This window comes from Pogoniulus pusillus, chromosome 31, assembly GCF_015220805.1.
Source record: "Pogoniulus pusillus isolate bPogPus1 chromosome 31, bPogPus1.pri, whole genome shotgun sequence".
In the NCBI taxonomy this organism is placed as follows: Eukaryota; Metazoa; Chordata; class Aves; order Piciformes; family Lybiidae; genus Pogoniulus; species Pogoniulus pusillus.
In genome coordinates this window covers 12,974,494-12,988,250 of record NC_087294.1, presented here as the reverse complement: position 1 = coordinate 12,988,250, position 13,757 = coordinate 12,974,494, and the positions used below count along the sequence as shown (strand labels likewise).

The following is a 13,757-nucleotide window of genomic DNA, read 5'->3' as shown; positions in this document are numbered from 1 at the left end:
GGAGATAAAAAAACAGACTAGGAAATAGCAAAATTCTGAGAACTAAAGATAGCTAAACCCAGTTTCATTGTAACTACTTACAAGCTTTAAAGATTTCTACCACAAAAAGGGGTGGAGGGTAGGAGACTGGCCAGTGTGCCTTTGCAAGGGAAAATACAATCATGTACTGGATGTGGCATATCCAGATTGGGAACAGTGGTCAGGGTTATTTTTTTTATTCGGGGGGTAGGGGGCAACGTCTCATTCACACACACAAAAGGAAAGAAAAATGGCAAGAGAATCAATGCCAGAGGTTTACTCCTGCTGAACATTTGTGGCATCTTTCTTCTTTTTTTTTTTTTTTTTTAAACTAGGTTGGAAAAGACCTCTAAGATCATTGAGTCCAACCTATCACCTAACCCTTCTAATTAACTAAACCATGGCACCAAGTGCCTCATCCAGTCTCCTTCTAAACACCTCCAGGGATGATGACTCCACCACCTCTCCGGGCAGCCCGTCCCAGTGGCCACTCTTTCCATGAAGAACTTCGTCCTGACATCCAGCCTAAACCTGCCCTGTCACAGCTTGAGACTGTGTCCTCTTGTTCTGTCACTGGGTGCCTGGGAGAAGAGACCAACCCCCGCCTGACTATAAACTCCTTTCAGGTAGTTGTAGAGAGCAACGAGGTCTCCGCTGAGCTAGATGCACTTCAATCACGATCTCCGCAGCAGTGCGGAGAGTTTCTGCTTTACGCTACACACCTAGCAGAGCAGTAGCCTGGCAAAATGACAGCACATTTCGATATTACTGGGGGAAGAAAACCACAGCAAAGCAGTGACCGGAGAACTGGAAATAACCTTTGAACAACGGCTCGGCACTGATGGTCTCTCTGCCTGCGCCTCCTATTGTGGATCCTCCCTAGCGAGGGCAGCTCCAAGCCGCACCAGACACGTGAGTCAGCAAGAGCAGCTCGTAGGAAACTGCTGACATGTTCAAACGCTCTCCCATACACCGAGCACACACCTACCCACTAAATAAAAAACAGGCTGCATGCAAATTGGGGCAAAAGAACACCTCCACACCTACAGTTCCTGTTTTCCTAGTCCAGGTTTAGCTTTTAAAGCGATCACTAATAAAGAAAAGAAACAAACAAACCAACCAAAACCAAACCTCAGTGGATGTCAGCTATAATAAGGAGCTATGATTAAGTCTCAAGAGTCATTTTGCTTATTTAGACATAACTGCTTTTCCTCTTTTGAAAAACAACACAATTGCTGCTCTGAAGCCTAGGAGCCCTGAACGGTGACAAGCAGTAAAGAGTTCCTGTTTTTCTTAGACACCTATGCATCAAAACTCATCTACCCATCACAGTCCAGCTGAGTGTTTTCAGAGCTCAGAAGCAAAGAAAAACTTCCGTTTCAACTCCTACCGAGAGTAAAGGAGAAGGTCCCAGATCTTTCGTTCCCAGCAGCTTTTCAGGCATCTTTTCAGCTGATACAAGAGTAGAGAAAGTTGTATATAAATTGCAGGTCCTGGGAATAAACCCTGCTGGATCTCACCCTTTAGGTCACCTCATTCCGAAAAAAGAAAATGGCCTACCTCAGCTCCTGGTGCCTCCTGACCCTGCAGCCAGCTCCACCTCCTCTTCTCCCAGCTTGCCTTGAGGGCAAGTTTGCACCAAACAGGTGCAAACTATAAAGCAGGGGCAGAGGCAGAGGAGAGAGCAATAAGGGATTATACATGGAGAGGCTGCATGCCTGGCAGCCCCCTCATCCACGCAGAAGCTGCAATTCAGCCCACGATGCATTAGGAGCTTTAGCAGGCAACTTGCTTCAAGCCAGATGGGGACACATCTATTGATCTGCTGAGATGCCAGTGCAGCACAACTGGCATTCTTCAGATTGTTGGTGTGGCTCTCTCTGCACAAAGATCAACACAATAAAGCAGAGGAGCCTTCCAAGCCTTTTGGAGAGATGTGAGCACTGCTGTACGTGTAAACTTTTAGCATAAGGGTTTTCCCACACTTATTGTCTCCTCCCTTTTTATTTACCTGTTCTGAACACATGGCTGCTCTTTGATCAATACCATTACTTCTAGCAACTCAGCTTCAAGTCCATCACTGGCCACAAAAGCATTTGTATGCATTCCACAGCCTGCCTGCTTCAAAATTACAATTCATAGTCCAAGAGTGGCACAGTAAGTAGTGCTCTTTTCAATCCACTACAAAGACGTTTCTGCCTAACTAAAGAGCAAAACAAACAGGCTACAACTCAGCTGTTGTACATCTTCTTGATGAGAGCTTCAAATAAATGCATAATATTCAGGCAGCTGCCAAGGTTAATGTCTTTCAGCTGAGTTTAAAGGAACGATGGGCATTTTTGGTGAGAAGCTGAATAAGCAGATTAAGCACTAGTCTGGAAAACCTTTTGGAGTTACTGGGGCTATAAAACCTACTGCCCATTCAGTTACTACAACACAATCGTTTAGGCACCTACTCAAATATCAGTGAAGAACTGCATTATCAGAAGGGCTCTCTCCCACATTCTCTTAAGGTATCTGTAGTGAGGAACAACACTGAAAGCAGCAGGACTAACTCAGACTTAAAGAAAAGCTATAAGTTTAAATCCAGATTTTCTTCAGCACACCACTGGAATGACTGGTGTTACTTCCCCAACATGGTCCGACCCAGAAACATATGACCACCACATCCAAAATGAGCCAAGCTGGAAATTCAGACCCAGAGGTGAAAGACGGAAGCGTGCATGCCTTCAAGCCTAAGTCAGATCTGCTGAGCGCTACAGGTATGTTCATGCAACTTGTAAACTGAGAAGCCATTCAGAGAGCATTCCTTCGAGTAAAAAGGCATGTAGTTTTTGATTTGAATACACAAACCACGTTAAATATCACCAGAGACTCTGTTCACATCACACCATAAATGCTATTCAATTTACACAAGAGTTTATTACATAAAAATGTCATTACTATCGAAATTATTACTTTGCATATATTAGTGTTACACAGCTTACTACCATAGAGCATAGGTAAGAGACATTTATGAGCTCTCATCTTTATCTGTATCTGAAGTCCTAACCAAAAACGAAAAAAGATTTTTATTCCTCTTGAATGTTCAAAACATAAAGTGATTGCTCATTTCTTTTGTTGGTTTTTGAGTTTGTTTTTTTTTTGTTTCAGAGCTGATGACACTTTTAGAGAACACCTTAAGGAAAACAGCTAATTGGCAATCACACAGCAGCATCATTAAGAAAAATAGCTATTGTAATTCAGAAAAAAAAATCAAGCAATGGAAGTTTTGAAATAAGCAAAGACAAAGCAACCTGTCACATATTCCACACTACACATCATCCATAGAGGGGTTTATGTTCAGCTCTCGTTGTCATTAATTACGTGTACACCAAGATATACACAGGATTCCTATATAGTACAGGGATTTTATTAAACTCATTAATTTCAATGAGTCTCTAAGGCCTTCTACAATGCTGAAGATTTACCAGAATCTCCTCATATTAGAAACATCACGTCAATGCCTATTTATAGGGATTTAGGCCATTATTCCCAACTAGCAACTTGGGTGCTATCTCTAATTTTCCTTCCTGCCCGGCACAGAAGAGCCAGCAGGCAATGTTTTCTACAAAATGAACAACAGAGAGCAAAGAGGGGAGGAGAGGAAGGCATCCCACCTACATCACCAACACATCCTGCCAGTGTGCATGACATCAACACCAATACATGTTCCAAATGTGCCTCCAGGTCAGAAAAGGGCTAGGAATTCCTGTCCTAGCAGTGCTTCCCAGTGCAAGATACTTGGGCATAAGCAATTCTGATGATTAACCACCTGGGATCTGCCAGCATGTGCGTCAGTCATGCACCTTCCATGTGCACCCTCCCCACCTGATCCTCACAGCTGTAGAAGTTTTCCAAAAATGTAGCTGTTCGAGCACAAATCTCACAGCAGAACAGCTCAGCATCGCCCAGAAAGGCACACTGTGCTGCTGTGGAGCCTTTCTGCAAAAGATCTCTCAATATCCTGACATCCACCCCATCTCCTGCATCATTAGGGACCTCTCTTGTCCACTTGACAGGTCAGCATACTGGCGTACATCTGTTTGAGTGCCTGGTCCAGTGCTATAGTGCAGACTACCAGGAAAACTAGACCTATGATCCTGATTTTTCAGTCTTCCACTTTTCCAATTAGTCACGGCTTTCTTCCATTTCTTGCAGAGCACCTTCAGAATAGCCTTTGAAGCTGGAGGGTCAAATGTGAAAAGCGATGCTGAAAGCATGAGTTCAACACACCGCTGGGAAGTACAGCGCTGATTCATTTTGCTGCACAAGTGCCCAGATCCCAGTGACGGGGGGCCAGGCGAGTGGATACAAAAGGCAACACAGGCTTTTAAAAGAACAAGCCCACATCTCAAGTGGAATTTTATTTCTGTCCCTCAGATGTAAAGACTCCTAAACCACCAGTCTCGGGCTGTTTCTACAACAGCCCCACAGACAACAGCTTAATGCACACAACCTTATCATTTTATTCTACCCATCTCATCCAATGCAATTATCTCAAATTTCAGTATTTACATACCTGAAGAAGTCAATTTACCCAAGCACCACCACCCTCTTCAAGCTGCAGAGCATTCCACCATCTACAGCAGAATCTCAGACAATTACCAGCCTGAAGGAAAAAAACAACAACTTGTCTCCGGCTCCAGCCCCAGAAAACCAAATTAAAATATGCACAAGTTCAGTGACAGTTCCGAAGTCTTTGAAAACGGGCTTTCATCGTGAGAACACTGACACGGCTTCAACTAGAGCAGACAGCAACACGGTAATTTCCCAACCTTTCCAACATCCTAAAGAGTCTTTCTAATAAGATGTCATCCCAGCCCCGCGTTTATTGTTAAAGAATGAAAAACAAACAAAAAAGATTCTTTACTCCGCCGCTGCCGCGGCTTCAGCAGCAAGGGCACAATGATCTCACGATAGCTGAAGGGTTTTAAGCAAGACACCCGCTGCATTACAAAAATAGCCTGCTCCACAAAAGGAGAGGCATGATTTCACACTTAACGTCTTTCATGACAGCCAGCGTCTTGGCGGCGCGCTGCCTTGCCTACACGCTACGCGTTAAGGATCCAAGAAACTGTTACCGGAGTTCACAGCGCGCTCCAAACCTATACAAACCGCGGGTGGGGGCCACGCAAGGGACGGCGCACGCCCGGGGGGGTGCGAGTGCGATGCCCGCTTGCCCCGAGAGGTTGCAGGTGGCCGCGGCGGGGCCAGAGGAAGGCGGCGGGACGGCCCTTTCCCGAAGGGGCTGCCGGTCCGCCCGGCGGTGCGGTGCCGTACACGGGGCAGGGGGGCACCGCGCACACGGACACACGTAGAGGGGCACACGGACACACGCACACTTCGGCGCCCGCCGTTACGCAACGCGCGTGTTTCCCACTTTATTAAGGAATAAGCAATAAGCGATCCCGCACAGCCCGCGGCCGCTGCGGGGGCCGGGCAGCAGCCCTCCGCTTAACGCCGCGCAACAGCTGCTCGGGAAGGAGGAGGGGAAAAACCACGCTGCCCCCCGTCCGACCAGCCTCCTCCCCAAACTTCGCCTCCCCCACCCCCCCGCACCGCCCCGCTCCCTTCCCCAGCGGGGCTGCCGAGCCGCGGAACAGGCGCACTCACCTCGCCTCCGCGCAACTTTCGGGGGTCGCCCCTCTCGCTGCAGCCAAAGGTGGGGGGGGGGAGGGCGTGGGGCGGGGTGGAGCGGGCCCGGGGGTGGGGGGGAGGGAGGCTGTTACGGCTGAGGAGGTTTAGGGGAAGGGGGGGGGGAGGTGTTGCTCTTGTTGTTGCTGCTGTTGTTGTTTCGGAAATTCTTATTAATAAATTTCTCTGCGATCAGAAACCTGCACCCTCCCCCCCCCCAAATGAAAATAAAAAACCCGACCCAGACGCTCATCACATGGCGATTGCTTTCAACCAGCTGCTTCCAGAGCCAAAGTCTTGCGGAGAAAAATAAAGGGGGAAGGGAAGGAGGGAGGGAGGGAGAGAGGGAGGGGGCTGGCAGGGGGGCCGGAGGAGGAGAGAAAGCCGCAGCGGAGGGAGGGAGGCGGGAGGGGGAGAGGGAGCGGCACCGCGGCGGCTGTGTCGCTGCCGGAGCGGCACCGGGGGCCGGCGGCGGTAGCACCCGGCGGAGGAGTGAAGGCGGCGCTGCGCTGCTACCGCGGCCGCTGCTGCCCGGCTCTGCCGCCCAGCCCGCCGCCGCCTCGCGCGCCCCGGCCCAGCGCCGCCCCCGCCCCTCAATCGCTACATTGTTGACATTCGCAGGCTGACATCATCCTCCCCGCCCCGCCGCCCGCTCCCTCCATTCACAATAACGCTACGCCAGCGGCGCAGCGCCCGCTCCGAGCCTGCCCCGGCTTCTACGCACGGAAAGCGGCGCACGGCCGCTCCGCGAATAGCGGCGCCGCTGACACTGCACCCGCCCTGCCCCTTCGGCCGAGAGCGCATGTGCAGGGAGCGTTGCCTGCCGGAGCGCTCCGTACCTCGTTCTCCCGGGTGTCTGTCTGTCTGTCTGTCTGCCTGTGTGACCGTGTGCGCGCGTCCCTGCGCTCGTGTGCCTCTGCGCTCGTGTGCCTGCGCGCGTGAGCGCGCGCGCGCGGCAGCCGTTGCCGCCACTGCCAACGGCCCCCGCGGAGGGGCTCGCGCTGGCGGCCGCAGTGGGCGCTGGGAGGCGTAGTCCGGCGCCAGGGTCCCGCTGGCCGCCATGGAGGCGGGGGCTGGCGGCGGCCTGAGCAGGCCCAGCGGTGCAGCCCGGCCCCGCCGCGATGGATGGCGACGAAGGGATGTGCTGTGATGTGCACCTCCCCGGGCGGCACGCCTTGTAAGGGGGGCAAGGGCCCTACACCGCGGCCGGGCCTGGCTGTGCGGAGGGCGAGCGAGAGCGTTGCTCAGGGTTGGCTGTGGGCAGAGTGTGATGAGCAGGGCAAAAAAGTACCCACCCGGGCACTGTTGGCTGCCGGCAGAGCCGCGGTGTTGATCCTGATGGTATTTTATACGCTCCGCCCCCGGAGAATCCTCGTCCTACTTCTGCTGCCGACCGCAAGCATCCAACAGTCATGAGTCAGCCCCGCCGAACATCACAGGAAGAGATAAGCGTGCCCTAGACTGAAAACAAAAACAAAGCCCCGTCCGAGTGTGCCCAGCGCTAGAGGATTGTTTGTTCTTTGCCTCGTCTTGGCGGGTGGAAGGTGCCCGTACCCGAGCCCTTTCCCACCCCACGGCGCCGTGGCTCCGTTTGCCAAGTGGAAAGCTGTGATTCCTGCAAATTACCCTGGTGCCGGCAGCCAGCGCTTCCAAGCGAGTCCCCAAATGTCACCAGACGCGAAATGCAATTGGGAGAACCCATAAATGAATAAACTGCGTTCTACGAGCCCGAGGGATTCAGCCCTGCTAGGACAGGGCGGGGGAAAAAAACAACAACCCATAAAGCTTGGAAGACGGCCGATAAAAAGGGAAAGTTAGAAAATAAATGGCTCACAATAGGGGCTGTGAGTGAGATTATCTCTGGAGACATCTCTAATTAATGGGCGTTGGATAACTAGAGGGTTACATTTTCCTGGGTCAGTGGTCTTGAAAAAGAAATGGCAGTTACAGTGAATGGCAATAAAGAACGAGGGTGACCTACTGCTAACAAAAGCATGTTTGGTAATTAACGTGCGTGTTTGTTATTTTTTCTCTGTTTACATCAGGTTTTGTTGTACAGTTCATCCTCTGCTTCCCTCTTTCACTACGGACAGATGATAGGTAGTGTTTTTCCTTACCTTTTAGAGCAGTTGCTTCACTGATGGCTTCTAAAACTGCATTAGCCCCAACAGGCTGCCCTTAAAGTCTACTAAAGTGTAGAAGGCTAAGCAGATAATGCAGAACCAACTCGTTGCATGTAATGACAAATATATTGTCCCTTTTCAAAAGCATAGCTCTCCCCTGGCATGCATTTTACACGGTTGTCCGGTCCTGTAACGTGGAAGTATTTTAATTCAGCAGTGTTTTACCCCTGCTTTTCCTAGCTACATGTGGCTGCAGAATAGCTCCCCACTGGAGAATCTGACTCATAAACTTCACTTTCCGTTTCCAAGTAGTGCTCCTGTAAAGCCTCGCTCGCAAGTGCCATTTAGGTTCTGGTTCTGCAGACGTCCCACAGTGTGTAAGGGGATTTGTCACATGTTTAAACACTAGCAGAAGTGACTCTTCTTGTTGCCTTGTTTTTCCTAGAGGCACAAAAATAATTTTGTATTGGCGTGAGAGATAAAAATACTATACTGAGAAGGATGGAGGGATAAAAATAAGCCACGCAGTGTTTGTGGTGCTTTAGTTAGCACACTACGTGCCCATTATGCCACTGTATTTGAAGTGCACATATTCTGTTATTTACAGCATGCTACGAGAGGTACAGCTCCAGGTAGTCCAAGCTGGCCAAAAAGAAAACTCAGCAAAGCTCTGTGTACACCTCTGCCCACAGCACACATTTCCAAAAGGTGCCTTTTGTCTCACTGGCCCACATCTTCAAATGAACATCACTGTTTGGCTTGAACAAAGTGTAAAGCAAAAACTTCCATTTTAGGTTTTATTATTTTGTTTACCCTTGTGATAAAATTCACAATTACTTCAGTGGAGGAGGTGGTGGAAGCCCTATCCCTGGAGGTCTTTAAGGCCAGGCTGGATGGGGCTCTGAGCAACCTAATCTAGTGTGAGGTGTCCCTGCTTATGGCAAGGGACGTTGGAACTAGATGGTCCTTGATGTCCCTTCCAGCCCTGACAATTCTGTGATTCTCTGGTTCAGTGCGAACCTGATCATGCTCATGCAGGATGAAGATCAGCACAGAAGGAAAGGAGGTACAGCTGAGCTGGAACTGAACACATGAGCTTTCTGAAAACTCACCCAGTTGCTTAATGCAGCTTTCAGTTCCCTATTAATAATTCTGTGACCAGCACATAATGGAAGACAGAGTTCAGATTCTTGTGTATCAGTCAGATTGTGATTCCATTATCTCTATTATATCTCTATGTAGCACTGGAAAATGGGGGGGTGGGGGTAGGGGGGGGAACTAAGAGACCTGATTTTCAAAGACAGAAGAAATATTACACTAATGGAACGAAAGCTACTGTTTAAAAATACTATTTTTATAGAATGTGTTTTACATTTTAATGCATTGGCTTCCCAATTCATTTCCAAACTGCTTATATCCCAGCGACGAATCCAGTCTGATCCCGTTTCCACTGAAATCAGATTTTGTGTTTGTGACTATTTCTGGAGTATTTTTCTTGAAGTACAGCCAAGCACATCTTCCAAACAAAGAGATGTCATGTATGGACTCTTAGGATGATCCACTATTTGTCAAGCCACGACAACAAAATAAGGCAAGAATAAATGTGATGTTATCTTGTGAATGCTTGAGGGGTCACTTGCTGTGGATGCTGCAGCACTGTACTCAAGAAAAGGCTACAACCACACATTCAGTAACTGACTGAGCTTAGCTCTTAGCGTGGAGAAATTTCCTGGTTGCACGTTACCTTTACTAACATCTTAATTAGGTGATTTCTCCACACTGCAGTGACTTCATCCCTTTAGAGAGGACCGCATGGTTGAGCTTATTGCACTTGACCTACTTTCCGGTGTTTTTCATTATGGATAACACAAAACTTTCCAGAGTGTCTGAATTATGAATATCTGTCTCGGTCATGTCTTCTGTGTGAAACGAAAAGGTTTTAAATGGAGCCCAACGTTGTAAAAATGTGTCCCAACATCCCTTTCTGAGATCTCATTTGCATATCCATCTCATAACTTGGATAGTCTTAATAGTGCCACTTGTTGGAGAGCTCTGTGCATTGCAAGGTATTTCAGTCGTGTGTTTGCAAAAGCAAGTGGCTTTTCCCTGGCGATAGGTAACCCCTAACTGAAACCGCTACAAGCAGAGACTGAAAGTAGTGCACAGAACAACCTTTGTTGCAGTGGTGGCTTCAACCACGCTGCCTCGAAGCCTGTATGAATAAGCAACACGTTAGCAGACCTTGTGAAACTTGATCTTTACGGTGGTAGTGAAGGAGTGAAAAAGGAAAAATGAGGACACATCTTGCGGTTTTTAATTGAGGAAATTGTCATTTCCTTCCAAAGTACATTTTACCCTGCAGCATTTGAGTGAAGGGAAGAAAAAAACCATCAGCCTTCCTGGCTAAGCCCTGGTCCTGTGCACAGCTCTAAGTCATTATTGATAATTATGCATGTATTCTCCTGGGTTGTGCAGGTAGCATTTGTGAAATTGCATCATTTTCTTTGCGGTGATTAAGAAATTCACAGTTGATTAATGAGCGCAGTACAGGCACCATATGTCTTTTTTTTTCCCTTTTGCAACCAGATTCTAACACACCCCAGGTACATGATGTTTCCGGGAGCACTGACGGTAGGAACAGCACACCCTGAGTCAGTGGCTCTGATGGTTATGAAGGAGACATTGTCATGGTGCTTGATATCAAAGATCCACGAGGTAACGTCTCTGCAGCCTGGCTTGACATCAAAAGCTCCATGAAAGAACATTTGCCATGCATACAGCATCAGGTCTCTGGCAGGATATTCTGAGGAGCTGGTGAGATACAATGTCTGAAATGCATTGAAGTCTTAACAAAGTGTTGTTGCTGGGACTGAGAGCTTAGTGTCAGGAGGCAAGGCAGGAAAAAAACGGCAGGCACTGACCTTTCAACAAATAGAAGTGGCTAGCATAATAGAAAGGGAATTTAAGGAGCTGTTGGTTTCATACGTCAAGAAATGGAGAGTCAGGCATCATTATAGAACCATAGAATGGCTTAAGCTGGAAGGGAGCTCAGGGAGCATCTACTTCAATCCCCTGTCATGGGCATGGAGGCCTCCCAGCTACACTTGTTTGCTCAAGGCCTCATCCAGTCTGCCTTTAAACATCCACAACCATTCTGGGCAACCTCTTCCAGAGTCTCACCACCCTCATGCTGAATAACTTCTTCCTCAGTCCAAACCTACTGTCCCTTAGCTTCAAACCATTCTCCCTTATCCTGTCACTAAACACCCTTATGAAAAGTCCCACTCCAGCTTTCTTGTAGGCCTGTTGTTTTAGCTGCACCCCACTGGCAAGGTCCCAGTCTAAAGGGAATCACTCTTTTTCTGCTCCTAGAGAAGACTTAGAAGATATCATTTCAGCTGCTCTCAGAGCAGCATGGACTGGACAAAGAGAGACTTCTCTTGTGTGAGACAAGTTCATGCATCATGTCCAAAACATGTTCTGTGATCACTGAGTCAAAAGGTGAAGCTTCTCTGCTGTTTTATCTTTTTTCAATAAAAGGAGAAGTAAACTGCTCAGATCTGCTGGCCAAGGTTGCTCAACTTTGGTTTGACATACAATAATTTGGGAAGAATAATTGCAACACCTATGACAGACAGACAGATGGGATGAATGACTTAGAGATTATTTTTTTCATTGGTTCTACTGATGAGGTCAGAATTTATCAGCCCCAGAACAAACACAATCCTAACTATCTTCTGGTGTCTGGAAGCTCAGTACCAGGAGAGGCAGTCCAAATAGAGCCAGCAGCAAATCCTGGAGGTAGCCAGTGAGGTTAAGGCTTTGTCCTTGCCTATTCTGTCTTTGAGTCAGTGCTGCCTTCTGAGATCTTCATTGGCTCTACTACTGCTTTCAATTGTTTGGTTTGTTTTGTATTTTTTCCCCTGTTCACTATTATCATCTATTTTAGATTTTACATTTAGCATTATGTCTCAAAATAGAATGTAAAGCTTTTTGTTTGATTTTATTTGTGTGCTTTTTTGCTTTGCTTGCTTGTTTGGTTGGTTGTTGTTGTTCTGAAGGTCAACTCTGGCAATTTCCTGGGTTCTGCAGGTCAGTATGATCCCAGAGTCTGCTTCCAACAGCAAGGACATCCATAATGACATGTTTAAACCTCGTTTCGTATTCCCCTATCACTAAGAATCAGCACAGGCAAATCAGCTCAAAAGTCATATGAGGCCAGTTGTGGACACAGCTCAACCTTGGTTTAGCTCAGCTTGCTCAAGAGCTTTGTAATCAATTTTTCAACAAGGCTCTGTCTTTACAGTTATCCAGAAAAGTGAAAATATCTCCATCAGACCATTAGGGTGCATTTGCCTGGGCAGGATTGTCCATCTGCAAATCAGGGGATGCACAAAGAAGGTTAGAGAAAAGCTCCTTTCTCTTCAGCACTGCTGAGGGAGGGAAACTGGTTGGGACTGGAGACCAAAGAGGACACATGGAGGCTTATCCAGGTGTGATTGAGAGGTGTTTGTGCTCTGGACAGTAAATATCAGACGGGAGACTATTTCCATTCAGGAGCACAGCGATATTTCTGTGCAGTCTGTGTCCCACTTCTGACATGCCAGAGGACACCAGCAGTCTGGCAAGACTTCATTCAAAGCCAGTGTTTGGGGATGGAAGGTGTAGATAAGAAAGCAATATTCCCAGGGGAGAAATTACTATTGCTAAGGAGTCTTCTGCTTGACATAGTCTTTAACATCAATGAGAGTTTATGCACATGTACCAGTGGCTGACTAGACCCAAATCCACTAATTAAGAGTAAAAGCCTTGAGGTAAATAGTACTCACAAAGATACTGAGTTGGTAACAGCTCTGACTTCCTAGCACCCATAATTCTGCTTTCAGTGGATAACTGCATCAGGCTTCATGTGGAGAAATTTCTTTCCTTTCAGGGTGAACTGTGAAACTCTGACAGAGGATATATTGGTGTTGTCTCAAGGAAGACTGGTGATCTGGTATGGGTGATCCTGCTCTGGCCCGGGGGGTGGACTAGATGATCTTTTGAGGTCCCTTCCAGCCTCTGACATGCTGTGATTCTGTGTGATTCCATGAGATCTCAAGAAGTTTCTCCAGAACTGAAAGTGCTGGTGGGATGTCTGGATGCCTGGCTGCAACTTGTGCCTCTGGTGACATCTCCCATGGTCCTCAGTGCTGGGCTGCCATGGTGGTTGCTGTGTCCTCCCTTAGCCTCTGCAGAAGGAGGTATACTTTGCTGAGTGTGCTGCTGCTGCTTCCAAGGAGGTGTTTCTGGGGATGAGTCATGCAGGATGTAGCAGGCGGTGGGAGATGTGTAGCCATGAAGACAGAGCAATGCTGGTGGCACTAGGAGATGAGACTAGGGTGCTAGGGGTGAGCAGAGGAGATGCAGTGGAAGAGGTAGAGTGCAAAGCTACCAGTTCTGGCAGAGCCCAGCAACGGTAGGTACAGCCTCTCCTATGAGGGCAGGCTACAAGAGTTGGGGCTCTGCAGCCTGGAGAAGAGAAGGCTTCCAGGAGACCTTGGAGTAGCCTTCCCTCCCCAGTCAGAGGGGAGATTTAAACTAGATATTAGGAAGAAGTTGTTTGCAGTGAGGGTGGTGAGACACTGGCACAGGTTGCCCAGGGAGGTTGTGGCTGCTCCCTCCCTGGAGGTGTTCAAGACCAGGTTGGATGAGGCCTTGAGTGACCTGTTTTAGTGGGAGGTGTCCCTGCCTATGGCAAGGGGTTGGAACTGAATGAGCTTTGAGGTCCCTTCCAACCTAAACCATTCTGTGATTCTAAGGTGCCCATCAGTGTGCCTCCAGAAGGTAGGCTGGGAAGTGGCTCCCTGCAACATGCATAATAACATTTAAGAGGCAGTTCTGCTTGCTGTGTAGTTTAATAATGTGTTCTTCATGTAGCTGGAACATGACTGGAACAAA

The 13,757-nt window shown here is 48.1% G+C and overlaps 1 protein-coding gene across 3 annotated transcripts in view; it reads right to left on the bottom strand.

Moving 5' to 3' along the window:
* BACH2 (BTB domain and CNC homolog 2) overlaps positions 1 to 6,232 on the bottom strand; it is a 224,216-nt gene extending 217,984 nt beyond the window's left edge. The window contains exons 1-2 of one of the 3 annotated variants that reach the window (XM_064169249.1): positions 5,674 to 6,232; positions 4,580 to 4,669 (exon numbers count right to left, since the gene is read on the bottom strand). The gene's annotated coding sequence lies outside the window, so the exon portion shown is untranslated. Of the gene's footprint in view, positions 1 to 1,578; positions 1,985 to 4,579; positions 4,837 to 5,673 lie in introns of those variants that run through there. The other 2 variants (XM_064169250.1, XM_064169251.1) reach the window with 2 other exon arrangements.
* Positions 6,233 to 13,757: the final 7,525 nt, after the last annotated feature.